The sequence below is a fragment of the Pogona vitticeps genome, chromosome 4 (genome assembly GCF_051106095.1).
Source record: "Pogona vitticeps strain Pit_001003342236 chromosome 4, PviZW2.1, whole genome shotgun sequence".
NCBI lineage: Eukaryota > Metazoa > Chordata > Lepidosauria > Squamata > Agamidae > Pogona > Pogona vitticeps.
The window spans coordinates 173,853,425-173,871,898 of NC_135786.1; the positions used below are offsets into that span (position 1 = coordinate 173,853,425).

General features: G+C 39.0%; 1 long non-coding RNA gene across 1 annotated transcript in view; it reads right to left on the bottom strand.

The window, feature by feature from the left end:
- Positions 1–441: 441 nt before the first annotated feature.
- Positions 442–18,474, bottom strand: part of LOC140706386 (uncharacterized) — a 39,245-nt gene continuing 21,212 nt past the window's right edge. Inside the window, exon 2 of the long non-coding RNA XR_012086027.2 lies at positions 442–6,316. This is a non-coding gene — a long non-coding RNA (uncharacterized LOC140706386). The remainder of the gene's footprint in view (positions 6,317–18,474) is intronic.

Here is an 18,474-nt window from a genome sequence, read left to right on the forward strand (position 1 = left end):
AGCGAAAATCGCCCATACGAAACATAGTTATACGGTGCATATTATTTTCTAAAAAAACACATCGTTATGTGAATTCATCGCTAAACGAGGCAATTGTTAAGCGAGGCACCACTGTATTCAAGTGTACGTGTCTAGCCTATCATAGTTAATGGTGAGTATGCCAAATCCATGTACCAAATTGTACATTTGTATAGGGTAAGTGGTCTCACCTTCAGATGAGATCCAGACTAGGGATCTGCAGTGCCCCCTTGACATGGTCTGTGCCCAAATAATGGCATAGAGTTGGCGACCCAACCCTCTGTTCCCTTTCAGATGTACTCCAACCTGACTCATATCAGCATCCATGATAGAATTCACATGTCCATGGCAACCACAAGATAGTGTATAGTGGAAAAAAGAGGGTATAACTGTCGTCAAGAAAAACATCAGAATTATTTCTGGTTTGGCACCTTCAGCCAAGAGAAGACAAGAAAAAGAAAAGCAGGAGACAGTTATTAGAGACTTTGGCAGTGCCACCAACAACTAGGGACAGGGAGAGAAAGATAGGTATTAATGTCCTAAAGCGATAGTGAGAGAAAGATATATTCTAAGATTCTAAAGTGGTGAGGTAAACACAGTAATAGAGGCATTATCTCCACACATGCATGCAAAACCACTCCTAGCAGTGTTAGTAACAATATGTTTGAAAAATGGAGAAAAGGGCAAATCTCAGACAATATGCTACAGTAACAGAAGTCCCTCAGAGGCTGCAGCCTGGTGACCTCACTCAAAGAACTTCCTCAGTGCCTCAGCAGGTTTGGTCTTTGGCTTCAATGAAGGATGAAACTGCCTCTTTCTACCTCCTGTGTTCCCAAGACAGTATTGCCATATCTCCTCACGAAGTATTGATATTTTCAATTTCCTTATGCCAACATTCAATAGCATTACATCTTGTTTATTTGCCAGATGCAACATGAGGAATCTTGAGGGAGGGCTACTGCTCTACCTTCTGCAGCTGCAGAAATGCAAAAATAGCCCTGATTCTGTTAGGGTTTCTTTATTCAGCCAAATACAATGTACAGTCCTAATCAAGTCTTAGTCTTGAGGAGAAATTTGTTTACATGACATTTCCAGGTGAAGAAGAGGGAGGAACTTTTCTCAATGTTTCCATCAACATTCAGACATCAGTATTTTATGCTGAAGTTACAGAGATGCTCTGGAATAGCATGGAATGTGGTGTGGGGACTGGAGAAGGAAGATAAAATCAGTGGGGAAAAATATAATAAAAAGAAGTTTCTCTTCCTCTCTTACTTCCAAATGATGCATCTGTTAAATTTCAGTCTTTCTTATAAACAATCTTTATATTCACAAAACAGCAAATCTGAATTCAACATATTCTACCTACGGATATTACATATAAATATGGATATTACATATCAATATGACATGTTATATCTCAAGACAGTTTGTTTACCAAGGCAAAGAATGAGATGGCCTCTTCCTCCATTTTTACATACAGATGCTGACTAGACTGGTAAGTGGATCTTATGGGGCACAAAAAAGGCGGTGGAAGTAATATCCTTTAGGATGGGGAAAGGGACATAAGAGAAACATTTAGGGCAGTGCTACACTTGATCTCCACCATTTGCTGCCTTCAGCAATAGTTGTTTCTCTCTAATGAAAGGATTGGGCCTGCATGTTGAACTTTAGAGATGTTCACACACAAGCATTAAAGTGACACAATAGTGATAGAAGACAGGACAGAACGGAACAGAACAGAACAGGAGAAAGGGGAAGGCATTAGTCACAGGCAGGTAGAATGTGGGTTGGAATGACAGATGAGGAAAGATGCTTTTTGTAGTACAACTCCCAAAATACTTCAGCCAGCCTTTTGCTGAAAAATACATTGCATGTGGGCAAAAGAACTGAAATATTTGCCCATCTTGAGTTTGCAGTGGTATGAGGGAAACTCAAACTTCTTTTACCACAGGTTTGAGAAAAGCTGCCACATTTGATTTTCACTAAGCATGACATACTCAATTCTCACTGTTAGTCTGTCATACGCCCACAGGGCATAGCGTCTTCTAAAGAGACAAGTTGGCATTCACTGATTTTTGCTTTAAGGTACAAACATCATTCTAGATTGTTCTGAAATGCTGTGTTCTGCAGAATCAGTTTGTGGACTAAGGCTGGAGGGCTCATAACCCCTAACTTCAATTCCATTCTTGGCAACAAGATGTTGTGAGTAACATGGGGGGTTTACTTTAAATTCTTATATATCCCATAATATAGTTTGGGCCACACTTCAATTAATTCGGAGCCACCCAACTTACTATCAGCCAAGCCGAATTCAATCTTTTCCATCAACTATATGCAGTTATTCACCAGAGGATCAATGGTTTCTGCTCCTGGGTGAGTGGGTATAGTTTTGAAGTAAACATTCCTTATGTCCAAGGGTGTCAGTTACTTTATGTATGCATGAGACAGAAGTATGGACGGTATAAGCTGTATCCATAGCAATCTGATGGAATGGAGATCTACCAAAAGTTACACAAGCAGGAAACAACAAAATAAAGTGTTAGGCTAGTAACACTGTGGTTCTAGTGAAAGCCCAAGGAACCAAATGGCAAGAGAAAGATTTACAGAAAAGTGACGTTTCTGCACAGAAGTAATGTCTTCACTTTTGTAAAACTAAGCATTTTAAAGGCAAGCAGAACAAAACAGATTGGTTGATAACAGAGACACAAGCAACCCATGTTAATACTTTAAGGTCATGCAACAAGACAAGAGTGATCACATTTTCCAAACCTGTGAATTTTACTGAAATATGGAAAAGCTCTACATTTGTAAAAATGTACAAAATTTCTCCAGATCCAGGAAGAAAAAAGTGTGCCTTCTTGCCTTGGATACATTGAGGAGAGAGCTTTTACAGTTTTCCCATTCGTTGCTTACATATCATTGTTGCCTCTGACCTCCAAAATGTCCAATCATCAACACTTCTGAACAGCTTCTGCAAATTCAAAGCCCTAGATTCCTTTTTTTGGAACCTATTCATCTCATATTTGGTCTTCCTCTTTTCCTGCTGTCTTCAACCTTTCTAAACATTATTGTCTTTTTCAGCAAATCGAATCTTTAACAGTTTCTATTTCTACATTAAAGTTACGTAGTTCTTCTATAGTTATGATTTTTGCCTTCCTAATCCTCAACTGCAAGCATTCTTTCAAATTTCCTTCTTTTACCTTTACCAGAATTGTTTCTAGTCATTGCTGCTTTCTGCCAATATGATGGCATAATCTGCACACCTTAAATTATTTATGATGCTCCCACCAGTTTTCACTCCCCCTTCCTCCGACTCTAACCCAGCTTTCCATATGATTCTCATTTTCCACGCAGAAACAAATCAGGTCAGGAATTACAACTTACAATTACAACTTACAGTTACAATTACAACTCCACAAATATGTTTAATTGTGGATCTGAAGCATATCATGTATAGATAAATTAACCTTAAAAAAATCACCTTTCTGGCATTCAACTACAATTTAAAAATCAAGTACAGTACTATGATTTACTTTGTTCCATGCTAGTATTATGACAGAAAGAGATGCTGACATTCCAGTGTTATGCAGGCTCAAGTTCCCTCAGCGTTACTGACACCCCCTCCCGTAAGCATGTGTTTAAAACTGAGAGACTGAAGGATTTATACTCTTTGAACAGGTCTTTCAAAACTGCTTTGTGACACAGCAGCCATTACTGAAAATCGACCTTCTGGTTCTTCAAAGCTAAAACTATTTAGTAACAGATGAGCACAAAAAGAAGCACACATGTTAAATTTAGAGAAATCAGCTCACATGATTTGAATGCATGGAAAACTGGCAGCCGTTGATTTGTCTGGATTGGCTTACGCAGGCTGCCACCTGGGACTCTAATGAGCATGTTTGCTCCATTACAGGGCTGAGAGACAGGGATTTATATTCATTCCCCTCCATTGTCAGCAAGTACAAGCAGGAGATGGGCTCTGTGAGCTGAAAAGAAATGGGGAAACCTTCACTGCAAATTGAGATGGCTGCTAAATTGATTCGGCAGATCCTATTATTATTTATTTAGTGCTTGAGGTAAAGCATGACATGTTAAAGACAGGGAATATGACAAGGTCCATGCCCTAAGGAGCTCCCAGTCCAAACAGAAAATCAGAACCTAATGGGCAGATGAGTGGGAAGAAAAGCAAAGAAACTAAGAAAGAGGGATGTCACACTATCCTCAGGAGAAAAGTCTTTTGCAAACCCAGTACGTCATTTCATTTGCTATCCCTCTCTTTCTAATCTTCAGATGTACCTGGCAAGCTTCTCTATTTGTTGTTTGGTTTTATTCACTGTTTTATCATGGGAAGTCTGCATACTTTGTATGCAGCAGAATACTAAAATATGATATCCAAGTAAAGCAGATACAGTTTGTTTATCAGAATAAGCATTTTGTGCAGGTAAATGACACATAATGAATTCACACATTTTAGTTCCTTTTTCTATTGTGTGACATGATGTACAATAATGGAGCACTACGTGCAATGGAATGCATTGGATCCAACTTTATTTTCAGAAGGATAGAAGGAGACATAGGGCTGGGTTTCATCCACGTATTGGTGACCGCGGGCGATCACAGAACAAAGGAAGGCTAATTGCCTTAGAAAGAGAACAAAGGAGTCAACAGCGAAAGTCTGAGCCAGCAGAACCTACTGGCAATGCTTTGAGAGCTCTTTTATTTACTTATCATGATTACATAGTATGTTATGAGAGAAACAGATAGGATTCTAGTTACCTAATCATAACTAGGATTGGGTGAAATAACTCTTTGATCTTATGCTCTACCTCTAAGCAAAAAGGGCAAAATAGGGGGCTACCCCGCCCTCTGGCAGCTGCCGCATCCTGCCAGGAGTGTATGCACATTGCTGAAGCAGAGTATGAAGAGCATGATTCCATACATTAACACAGTGCGAAGCTATCCAAAGTGGGGTAGCCATGACCACAAACTGTCCCACCAGGAAGGAAATATGTCCTGTCGTATGTTATTGGTAAGATGTCTATGCTGAGCACCCCGATTATTTACTGCATGACTATTATCAAATAAGTTAAAGCAACAGAGATTGGCTAATGACTCACAACCAATGTGATTACGCAACATGAGATAATCTTATGTTGTGCAGTTGTCTAAAATAGTGTCACGTAGCTGTCATTGTTCCTCATTCAGCATGGCAATAGCAGTGGAAGTGCTGTTAATGGCTCTAGCTAAGGAACACGCAACGTTGGCAAGAGTGTGAGAATTATAAACAGCAAGGCCAGGAACACCAACAAGTGATGCAGACAATGAAGCATATTCTGCTTTGGATAACAAAGTAACATAACCATCACAAGTACTATCAAGAGACAAGCTTTCCCATCTCAGCCAAGTCGAGGAGTTCTGCAAGGCAAAAGGTTGCATTAAGCTGATTACTAATCTACTAAGACAGCATTGTGTTTCTGACAGATTGGCTGGAATGTAGCTAAAAGTACATTGACCGCATGTAAAACACCACCCTGTAGATAGGATATGTGCCAAATTATAAGAAATGTTGACAGCATGGGCACAATTCCATGTGACTTTGGTTGTAGAAATATACTTGTCAGAGGAACAATTGATGACTCTGGCACATGAAGTGTTTTCATTAGATGCTGCAAAAGGGGTGTAGGGGGAAAAGGCATCAATGGGTAGCATTTTTGTTGTTCGCCCCCAGTCAAGAGAATTAGTGTACTCAATGACAGTAGCATTCAACCACTGTCCTAACCAAGTGTCATTAGTAATGTCACAAGGTTCTTTACAGACAGGAATTAAGCAAGTTCCTAGTAATCCATGCATAGCATATGCCTTCTCCAGAGAGAAGTGAAAGACGTTCACAATTTCCGCCAACCTTCCCCATAATTTAAATCGTAGACGGGCATGCAAATCCTCTCGATCCTTTGCGACACATATTGGAACTGCTCCAAGTATGAGAACACGACACAACAGCATCACGGAGTTGGCATTCAGCTACAAGATAATGGCTGCTAGAAAAGTTTCAGGAGTTTCCAGGATCTTTTGATGAATTAGATTTCTTTTTGCATCAGCACTCAGCATCTTTATCATCCCCCAAGTAACTTTGGGCTGAGTGCCTTCAGGTCGGGTGCTTCCGGCAATGTGCAGTCATCTGGTCCTGCTCCAGGGCCATCTCTGGGTTGAATTCCGAAATCGGGTTCTGCAGGTTGTGATGCCAACTCATCCTTTCCATGATATGGCCTCACACAACAAGCCGGGATCCACAAAGGACCTGTGGGAGTAAGCACAGCAGCATAGCCACACCCCCATGTTAGTAAATGGGTTGGAACCTCCCACTGAGGGTTGGGAGGTTGCTTATAAGTCACCAGTGGCCATTCCATGGAGATTTTTTTACGAAGGTGTTTCTCTATTGGTGACAACTTATGCTGACCTGCAGATATAGTTAAATGATTTAATGTGAACAATGCTATTGATACTGCATTTGGAATATCTTGGGGCTTAATCCCTTTGTTTTTTGTTTGTTTTGCAAGGAAAAAATTAAAAGAGTGGTGTGCTTGTTTTACAATAGCCTGTCCTGTGCAGTTATAAGGAATACCATGGGAACGTCGAACATCCCATTCACTGCAGAAAGTGGTAAAGGCATGAGAGGTATAGGCAGGGCCATTGTCTGTTTTTAAGGCTTGAGGCCAGCTCATAATTGCAAATGTATGTAAACAATGTTGTATGACATGGCGAGAGGTCTCATCATGAAGAGGGGTAGCCCAGACATATCCTGAATAAGTATCAATAGTTAGATGAACATAAGAAAGAGGTGCAAGAATAGGAATATGAGTAACATCCATTTGCCAAAGCTGACTGGCATCCATTCCTCATGGGTTAACAGCATCAAAAGGAAAGGAAATGAGAGACATGGAACAGGAAGAGCAGCAGGAGACAATGTCTCAACCTTGAGAAAACAAAATAGAAAATTGCTTATGGAGTTGTTTGGCACTCTGATGAAAAAAGCAATGGCTGTCAATAGGACTGGAAAAGAGGGGACACAAGGAATGAAGAGCAGAGTCTGCATGATGATTTCCCTCCGAGATAGCATATTGAAATCCAGTATGATATCAGATGTGAGCTGCAAAGAAAAAAAAGGTTGTGATCTGGCAGCAAGGGGTTTTTTTAAAGTCAAAAACAGGGAAAGTAAGGAAAAGTCAAGAGCAGGAGAAAGATAGGCATGTGAGAGATGAGTGAGAAGGTTAAATACATATTGAGTGTCTACAATGAGATTTAAAGGTTGATCTTGAAACATTTGGAAGGCAAGGATGACAGCTGCCAATTCTGAACACTGCAAAGAGGTTTGAATAGAAGTAAAACAGCTTTTCCAGGTTCTGGGAGGTTGCTGAACGGTAATCATGCTTCTGGTAGGTTCACCATAGGTAAAAACAGTTAGTGCATCAGGGAGAGGAGTAGCAGTGAAAGGAGAGGAAAAACGAAGGGGTACTTGCTGAATGAATGTTAAGTGAGGGTCTTTAGGTGGATTAAAATGTATGCCACCAATATAGTCTGCAAAAGCAATTTGATAAGTTATCTATCTATCTATTGATCCATCCATCCATCCATCCATCTGTCTGTCTGTCTGTCTGTCCGTCTGTCCGTCCATCCATCCGTCCGCCCGCCCACCCGCCCGCCCGCCCGCCCGCCCGCCTGCCTTAAAGGGCCATTGGCTCTGAAATTGGGGGTCTTGGGGGGAACCTAAGGCTGTGTTACATTTGAGGTTTTGTCCTGTGGCTGTCCGCACTCCCTCATTTTGGCTGCTCCTCACCCCCCCCGGAAATATCAATAGTCTGACATGACAGTGGAAATTTAGTAGCCAGAGGAAAACACTCCCTCCACTTTCAAACAGCAAAAGTGAACAGAGAAATTTACAATATCAGAAGCTTCTTCACTTTGCAAAGGCGCAGCGAGTGCTTTCTCCTTGCTTCTGATTAAAGAGAACATGCTTCCATTTGTGTCATTTGGCCAGGACTTTTAAAATCGCTTTTATTTAAGAAAAGACTGACTCAACAGTTGTTATTATTGCCATTAGAACTGAGCCCTTACTTGGAATAGCAGTGGGAATGAGTTGTTTATAGCAAGCTAACACAGCAAAGTAAGATGCAGGAAGAGGCAGTGTTCTTGTCAGTGTTCTAAAAATGGATGAGTGTGTTGTTTTTGCCATTTCCCATGTCTGATTTACTCTTTTAATTCTCTGGTCTTTTCCATCAACTTCATTAAAAACTCTGAGGATCTGGTAAGTCTCTGTATAAAAAAGAAAATACTGTGAAAGTTCTCATTTCCTGTATTGGCCTGCCAAGCACAGTATGGACAGCATCTTCTTGTACTTGCCTGTCACTCAGCTGTTAATGGAAAGGCCTAGCTGTCAGAAAAGAAGAGGTGGCAACCCTAACTCTGCACTACAAACACGTTTAAATACACAGAAGTTCAAAGCCAACCATTTAAAAGATAAACACTCAAAACTCTCTGGTTGGATTGATAAGTCTGTCAGTTTTGTTTTCTTCCATATTCAGTATTGCTTCTTATCTCAAGCTTTTTCCCATCAAATTTTATGAATTTTACCGATCTCATAAGCTTTCTATCAAAGAATGAACCTAATGTACTTCTCACATATTTCCAGAATTTACTGAATGTTCTACATAAATGGAGCAGACATGCAAATAGCTATCCAGTCATTTTTAGTCTTACCTTAGAATTGTAGTTTTAGCACTGTGACAACAGAAAATGATGCTGATGGCAACCGAAGTTTGTGTGATGTCTTCCAACCCAGTCATTCAACACCAAAGTATACCAAATCTTTATCACTGAATGACACTTTGTCATGCTATGTAGCATGAGCCTTAGATAACGTGGCAGGGTATGCAGCTTGCTGTCCCCCAGAACAATAATACTTCATTTTGGAGAAAAGATTCTGCCTACATCTGAACAATGTGTGAATGTCATTTTAAAGCTGTGTAAATATTCAGCTCTTTAAGTGCAAAATCACTGACATGGTTCTACATCATGTGCCATTAACGGTTTCTATTTTATATTCATGAAATATGAAAATATTAAAATTTTATGCACATAATATCAAGCAGTAAATATCCATTACCTGGATACATAGCCAAAGAGAATCCACTGCTGTCACAAGCAATTCAGGTGCCCACAAATCAAACTTTACCATCCAGGAACATTGTGATTAAAATCATGAAGCTGGTATATAGTTAGACCTGGAAAGGTATGGCTGTACGGCTTGTTTTTGCTCCTACTCGATCAATGTTTCTCATACTATTTCAGCTAAAATTTATTAGTATAGGTTCAATGACCCTAATAACCCTTTAAATAGGATTATTCATTAGCACAAGAATCTTATTCCAAGTATTATTTCAGAATATAGTTTAACCTGTGATCATTCTCATATCTTAGCATGCACTAACTTAAATGTAACTCTCTATATTACTTGCCAATTATCAAGTACTGCAAAGGATTTTAGATGGGAAAGTCTAACAGTCATTCACCTATCTTCTGAGAAATGAAACAAATAATAGTGTCAAACCATCAGGACATTGATAATGATTGTGTTTCTGGAAGCTAACTTTAAAAGCAGGTTGGTGGGAGCCAACCTGTCTAAGAGATTGTGGTTTTTCAGACATGGATGGAGAGGCATCTAATGTTATTGGTTGTGGATGGGCAACTGGTGGCCCCCCAAATGTTGTCTTCAGCTCTAAGCAGCAGAGCCAATGGTGAGAGATTCTGAGAGTTGTAATCCTGCAACAGTTGCAGAGCTACAGTTGCTTACTCCTGCTTTAGAAATAGGAAGGGCAGCCCATGGTAAGAGGATAAAGAACAGCCATGCATCGTACATTGGTTAAAATCCAGTGGTCAGTTGCAACTAGAGTAGGTCCATTGAATCAGTGTAAATTCCATTCTTTCAATGGGCCTACTCTAGTTGCAATTTATTACTGCATTTCTACATTGTATTTCTACTAGGTCTGATAGCAGAAAAGCCAGAGTAATTTCCAGTGAGTTGAGCCTTTGCCCCACTGACAGTTATGAATTACCATACCTGGAACTTTTCCAAACACCACTATCATTTGCCCCCTAAATTGATTCACATGCATATGGGAGCTGAGAATATGCTTTCATTCTCCAACAATGTTTTGCCGTCAAAAGTGGCATCTGTCTGTGGTGATGTGCTGATTTACACTTCCCCAGAGCTGTTATCTGCACAGACAATCAAACTGTTTCTCCTTGTGCAAATTGTAAACTTCAGAAATGGTCTCACAGCTGAATTAAAGTGTGCAAATGTTCTCATGGCTGTGGGTTAAAATAGCACTGTAGGGAGGCAAATATCCACTGTGCAAAGTTAGTTTCATCTGTTTTGAGAACAACAATGGAAAAACACCTTCTACCACATAGTGTTATGGCAGAATGTTTGAACTGATTAGTCCTCAGAAAAGGACGAACTTTTGCCTAGAGCCATTAGGATAGGTGGAACATAAACCTTTAAATAATACAAGATACCTTCTGCCAAGCAGTTCACATCACATTAACACCAAGAGGAGAATTATGTGTCTAACAAGCAAACATCAAGCAGTTTTGGAAATAAGATGTTTGTGATGTGATGAAATGTAAATTATATGGTTTCATTAAACTTTGGCCTTAATTCACTTATGGGTATTCCCTATAGACCATAACTGGTAATTTAATAAAAGCTTGACATGTATTTGGGGACAAGAGGCAGTGTCATAAAATGTATCATATTTGACAATAATAGAGGCAATACAGCTGCTCTAATCTGGCATTGTGTCTTTTTGAGAATTATTGTACACATTTAATTTCCATATTAGAACACATGCCAAATGCTTCTAAAACAGAAGTGTCTTCTATGTCTGGAGCAGCCTTTCCTACCATTAATTTCAAACTGCTTTTTTTTAAAAATGCAGTTTTGTTTCATTAAATTTTATGAAAAACCATTGCATAACTCTAATGCAATGTAGCTTTGTTTTTGTAGAAAACGGAACCATTTTGAGAAAGCTGAAAGAATATTTCATTCAAACATCTGCTGAACAAACCTTCAGAGTATTATAAAACAATGACATTATTTAGTTGCATAACTCCAAAACTGTATTGAGGCATTTGCTTGAACACATGGAAAGCTGAATGAGTGGTGAAATATGGGCAGGCACTTAAACTTCACCCACAAACACTCTCACATACCTGGATGTAAACCCGGCTTTTGCACATGGAGTGTAAAATTTTTGCAGAGTGCTTTGAAACTGCTTCCAACTAAACACAGAAAGCTCCCATGACTGAAAACCTTATCTTGGGACTCAGCAATTACAATTTCATGAAAGATGAGGCTGGCCTATTGTTACAAAATGCACCACAAGCATTTATACTGTATATAGTTATATGAAGAACTGGAGCTCAATGGTGGAGCCTGTACTGTCATGAAAGATTTCAGGAACAATTCAAGGAATATCTTGGTATGATTAAGATGAGTTACAGAAACTATCATAAGAGATGGACCAGATGGCCAGCCTCGTGGCGCAGTGGTTAAACCAGTGGTTCTTAACCTTTTTGAAAGAAACGCCCCCTTGAGCCATTGAGGAAGTTATCATCGCCCCCCTCCCCACGGTGATGATATCTTTTTATTAATTAATTAATTTATGACACTTAAATCCAATGACCCCTGAAAACAAAATTCAATTCCAAGAAAATGAAATGCCCCCAAAAAGTAACATTTAATGATTTAGTTGCAAGCCAATTTTAAGACGCAAAAAGAAATATAAAAAGGGGCATAAAAACAAACTGCAATGCAGGAACTAAAACTTTCAAGACAAAAACTCTGAAACTAAATTAAGATTGGAGGAAAATATATATTCATGCACACTGTAAAAAGGCTGTAGCCATCTTCACAGGTTTGGCTTGCTCCAGCGCCCCCCTACTGCCCCCCTTCTGCTCCAGCACCCCCACACCGCCCCTTTTCGTTCTACTGCCCCCCTGAAAAATGAAATCGCCCCCTGGGGGGCATTATCGCCCACGTTAAGAACCACTGGGTTAAACCACTGTAGTGCAGCCAAAACTGTGCTCACGACCTGGGGTTCAATCCCAGGTAGCCGGCTCAAGGTTGACTCAGCCTTCTGTCCTTCCGAGGTCAGTAAAATGAGTACCCAGCTCATTGGGGGGGGCAATGTGTTGCTGCATAATTAACTTGTAAACTGCCCAAAGAGTGCTTGAAGCACTATGGGGCGGTATATAAGCAGTACCCTTTGCTTTGCTTTTGCTTTAACTTGGAAAATTACTTTTAAAAAGTTGTTAGTTACAGTTTATAGTCTCAAGCCACCTCTGCCCCAAGGTGTGGGTTGCCATTTAGGTTAATTGTTTTTATAAGTAATTCTTTATTTTATCACTTTTCAAAAGTGCATAATGGCTGAAATGATGTTTATGTAAGTTTTGCCATGCAAGGCCAATGGCAACATCAGCCAGGATGATTTTTTTAAAAAAATTAAACATGCCCAACTTCCATCCTAGTGGCAATTTTCAGTAATCCTTGCCTTCCATAGTCTTCTCTGTCCCACAGATTTCTGATGATTAAAGGGATTATACAGGAGCATGGGTGCCTCAGGACAAAAGTCAGAAGTGGTAGATTAAAAAAAGTTAAACAGCCTAATTTACAAGAACAGGATTTTAGACATTATAGTTTTAAATTCTTAAATTAAAATTTGAATGCTGCAAGTCATTGTGATGTAAACATTTTTTCACCACTTTTCATCCTGTCCTTTTTGTTACCTCAATGTGTAAAACACAGCATGAGGCAACAGCAAAAGGTAAAAGTTAAAAACCAGTTAGATAGTTGGATAAATGAATGGTTGGAAACTAATGGCAAATGTAGAGAATGTACTAAGTACAAACAATTTCTGTCATCACATGAAGACATGCAGAAAGATGCTTTGAGAAAGGGAATAGTAAATAGAATGTATAATCTAATTTTGGAACAAGAGGAAAAAGAGACAGAAACAGAAGATTTGAAATCAATTTGGGAAAATGATTTAAAGACAAAAACAGAACTGGACAAAAATTTGAAAGATGAGAGTTTTAAGATTAATGTTGGTAAGAATAAAGGATTTTTTAAAAAAATAGTTTAAGGTGGTATATGACTCTGGTGAAATTGAATATAATAAATTCAGACTATTCTAAGGCCTATTTGGAAATGTGATGAAGAAATCATATGTGGTGGCAGTGTAAATGGATTCAGAAATTTTGGAAACTGATTTTTAAGGAAGTATGTGATATATTTGGAAAAGATATGGAATTCAATTCTAAAATGGCTTTGTTGTCAATTTTTGATACGATAGAACTTGATTATTGCTCAAAGGAATTGATTTCCAATTTTATGACAAGTGCCAGAATATTAATAGCTAGATTCTGGAAAGATAAAAAATGATATTAAATTAGAAGATTGGTATAATGAATTATGGGACATTGCATTAAATGATAAATTAACTACTGAACTTAAGATGAAAAGAGGGGAAATAAGTTCAAATATTTTTATGCTATTTGGGGTAGATTTGTTGAATTTGTTTGTAACGAAGAAATAGGCTGTATTGCAAAAGGAGTTATCTCATCTTTTGCAATGCAATGTAGTTATGCATTTGGTATTGGAATAGGAATTAATTCCAGATAATTTAATTCAATGCTAATTACTTCCTGTGTCCAAGATTTTAAAAACAAACAAACAAAGCAGTGCATACACAAATAGTACTTGCTGGGGAGATCAGCAGGAGTTGTCCTGTCCTTTTCAGGAATTACTCTGATCTGGTCTATGTCTGTGTTTCTGTGAAAAACCCCACTTTTGAGAATGGGGAAATGCAGATGACTATAATGGGTGTGGGGAGGGAACATTACATGGCACCGTCACAATTATTTCTGGCAGAATTGTTTTCTAACTTTTGAGGCAGAGAACTTGAGAAAAATCGAAGCAGGAGACAGCTGTTACGAACTTGGGAGGTGATACCACTGCAAGAGTTTGTGCCTTAACAACAAGAAATACACACACATACACACAGACCTAGAAATTTGAAAAAGAAGAAAGTATGGCAAAGCGCATGCAATATGCAAGTTGCTCACTTCACATCGTAGCTTTAAAAAATGTGAAGAGCAGTTGCTACAGCCTGGTGATTTCACTGCAAGTACCTCCCCATAACCTCAGTGATTGGAATTTGAAGAATTGGACTACTTTCGGGGTTGAAGTCATCAAGTCTCCTTTCCTTTGATGCCAACTCTATGTCCCCCTTTTAAAGTATTATTATTTTTATTTCCTTTCCCCCACCTTAATCGCATTGTTTTTCTTCTAACATTTTGAATCTCACAAATACAGGTTTTAACATAAGAGATGTATGGGGGGGGGTTCCATCCTGTGAGTACCCCCAAGTTTTCCCCTCCACCCTCTTATTGCTGCAGAAACACCTTGCTGTTGCTGCATACAACCTTGATTCTGCTGCAATGCACATTCCCACTTCTTACATATAGGCAGTATTTACACTTGTAAACAAGTGGCAAAGTAAACATGAGAGGCCAAATTGAAATTGCTACTGCAGTGTGTGGAGAGGTAACATTTAATTATTTTTTTCTTTGTCATGAGCTTCCCCTCCATTGGATCTGAGCTCTCTAGTGCATCCCCATCAGGACTCTGAATGTATAGCTTGATTTCCAGAAGCAAACAAGTTGAGACCAAGTCTATCTTTTCCAGAATAGGTAAACTTTTTGCCTCATCCACCAGATGTCTGGGTAATACTCTCAACTATGGTTTTTCATCTATTAGCTGCCACTAATTTATTTATTTATTTATTTATTTATTTATTTATTTATTTATTTATTTATTTATTTATTTATTTATTTATTTATTTATTTATTTATTTATTTACTTACTTACTTACTTACTTACTTACTTAAGATAAAGTAAAAGTAAATGTCTTTCTTCTCAAAAGGATCCAAGGTAGCCTACATCATTAAAAACCAGTATTTAAAAGCTAAAACAGTAAGTATACAAATATTTAAAAAGAATTAAACAAGTATTATATTAAAATGGTAAATAAAATCAATATTAAAATACATTTAAAACAACAGAGCACAACAATCCCTTAAAAAACCCTCTCAGACCACCAGTCATTAAAGAAAAGCCTGCCTGAAGAGAAAGGTCTTTGCGTGCTTGTGGGAGGGAGTTCCGGAGTCTTGAGAGGGAGCAGCAACAGAGAAAGCTCTCTCTTGTGTCCCCACCAAGCACACCTGTGAGGGTGGTGGGACTCAGAGAAATGCCTCTCCTGATTATCTTAATGCCTGGGCAGGCACAAAAAGGCAGAGGTGGTGTGGCATACAGCTCTGCTCTCACCTGTCCGTCACAGCTGGGCAGGGGAACCTCAGCCAATGAGAGGACGGAGGGTGGTGCAGAAGGGGGAGGAGCTGGATTATATAAGGGGTGTGTGTGTGTGTGATGTGTGAAGAGAGTTTTGGAGAGTTTGAAAAGATGAGAGAAGTTGATTGAGAGAGTGAGATAGATTTGAGAGAGATAGTCAGTGAGGGAAAAGTCTGTGTGATCTAGCAATTGAGAAACATGATTAACAACTTGATTTATTACCTGTGATTCATCCTCTTTATTTTGTACAAATCAATAAACACTTTATTTGTTTGAAAGAAAAACTTGTCCTTTGTGAGTACTAAGGATAGGTTGGTGGCAGCAAGTGAAGAATAGTAGTGAGCACTCTTGGAGGCCTGTATTGGTAGAGGCTTGAGAGTGGCCTGCTACAAGTGGTCTTTTAGGTAGCTTGGAACCAAGCCATTTAGGATTTTATAGGTTAAAATCAGCACTTTGAATTGTGCCTGGAAACAGAGCAGCAGCCAGTTATATGTTCCCTGTAACCAGTCCCAGTTAACAATCTACCTGTGGCGTTTTGTATCCTCTGGAGTTTCCTAACACTTTCCAAAGGCAACTCAACATAGAGGGTGTTACAGTAATCCAGCCAAGATGTAGCTAGGGTGTGTGTCCACAGACTTCACACCAAGACTCAGGTGCTATTCCTTTCACGTTCTGGGGCTATTCATTGCTGGTATATGCAAATAAAGTTAATTTCGCAACAACAGAACAAGTTATCCAATCATCCCTACACACATAGTGTGCGTGCATACACACAATGAAGGAATCAGGTTGAAAACTTAAAAAGTGTTTCACAAATCTGGCATCATGATCTTTTTTCACTTGGTTACCTCACAGAAAGCTGAAAACGGTGTCCACTCTCAGGGAGTTCTTCCTTAACTCTTACCTTTCATACTGAACTGCTTCAAATAGATGACTGCCAAGAGTCCATTGCCCTGAGGCTAACTGAAGATAAGCAGCAGAGAGAGCTTCTCCCAATCATTCCCACCATGACAGGTAGTTTCAGATCTTGAAATGCAGTCAGTGAGGAGCTCAAGACTACAATTTTTTTGTTGTGTGCTTGGAAGCAGAACTAGGTTTCTTCAATTTGCCTGTTTGACTGGATTTTGAGTGATAATCATCATCATCATCATCATCATCATCATCATCATCATCATCATCATCATCATCATCATCATCATCATCATCATCCCTTCCTTTCTAAAAGAAAGAGTTTACAAAAACCAAGAACCAACCAACCAAAAAGCACTGTCAAATTCTTAATAGATGACAGCTCATTATAAAGTCCCTCTTAAACTACCGCTCTAAAATATCAGAATTTGGGTGAAAATAATGCTAACTCAATTCCTCATATTCATTGAGTCTGGCTGTCTAGCTAGCCTTGTCAAGGAACTTGAAAACTCCATGAGTCTCTAGGCGCATGTGAGAGAAAGAGTTGTTTCCCTCCCTTTAATTTGCTTAAAATGTCTCAAGTGTCCTTTCCCTTTGCATTTGCTTATAAGCACATATAACAAGGAAATAAGGGCTGGCAGACAAGAAAGATGCAAGTAACTCATGCAGTGCTTCAAATTCTTAAACAAAACACCAAATAAACCAGTTATGGACAATTTGCACTGTTGCATTAATTTTGCTAGTAATGCAATTTTGTGCAACCAATAAGACTTTTTAGTACAAAACACTGTTCTCAACGATCAGAGAACCCTATCAAGAATGACAAAATATTCCTCACCACCCTCACTGCAATTGCTCTTAGTGCATAAGGAAAATACAAGTCAAAATATTATATGTTTGGGGGGGGGAACAGCTTGGAGGGTTTCAGTGCCTTCTGAGCAGCGTTTCTGGGATGCATGACAGGCTCTGAGGGAACAGAGATCATCTCTTCCAAATTCCATTTGCAAATGGAAAATGAACATCAGATACTGCTTTATGTATCTTTCTTTGTCGTATTTTAAAACCAAAAGTAGCTTCATGGAGCCTGTTAAATTATGATAAATGAATGGGTCACTCATCTTTTTTAATAGTTCCACATTATTTTTGAATTTTAATTCTAGTTCTCTTCTTGTTAATTCTAGTAACCCTCATGAACCAAAACCCATGGGTGAATTTTGTGGGGACACCACACAACGTCACAGAGGCCTCTGGCAGAACAGAATGCTGGACCAGATAGGCGAACATCTTCTTTGGCACTGATGTTCATTTTCCTGCTAAATTACAGCCCAATTTTTTTAACTCATTGAGGAAAACACATAACAGTAACCCATCTGTGTGACGGCTGCGATGACGTCACCTGCCTATCATGGTTATGCTGGAACCCACCTGCCTATAGCAGAGCAGGAGGTGGGACTCCAGGAAGTGGAGCTGTGTATATAAGGGGGGGGGGGAGTGAATGATGTGAGTTAGTTAAGTTATGAGTTAAGAGTTATGTAGAGTTAGAGTTAAGAGTTATGAAGAGTTAAGGTCTGAGTGATAGTGTGTATGAGGGGATACTTTATTATTACTGATTGCCTTTTTATTTTAGTTGATAAAGTAATTTACCATTCCTTCTGTTGTTATCAATAAAAGACAAGTTTGTATTTTTAAAATCATACATTTGTCTGAAGAGTCTTATGAAGGAGTGGTTGGTGGCAGTGTAAATAAAGTGTGAATGAGAGAGTGTCCTGACCATTGTGACGTGAAAGAGGGACGTCACAATCTGTTTGAGAGAAAGGAAGACACACAACTACTGCTGGTATCAAATGTTAAGGATGCGCACTTCCTGCCACTGTTGCATTGTTCCTGCAGGATAATTGCCATTTTGTTCAATAGGATTCATTTTCCAGTAGATGTACATAGGACTGTATCTTTCATGTAGAAACATAGCTGACACTGACATCAAGATACCCTTGCCTTCTTTTTCTTTGTCTCATGTAGACAAGCTTTCCAATTTTGGCTAGCTATTGTTCTTGCATGAAATCCTTGCAAAGAAGGGGGTT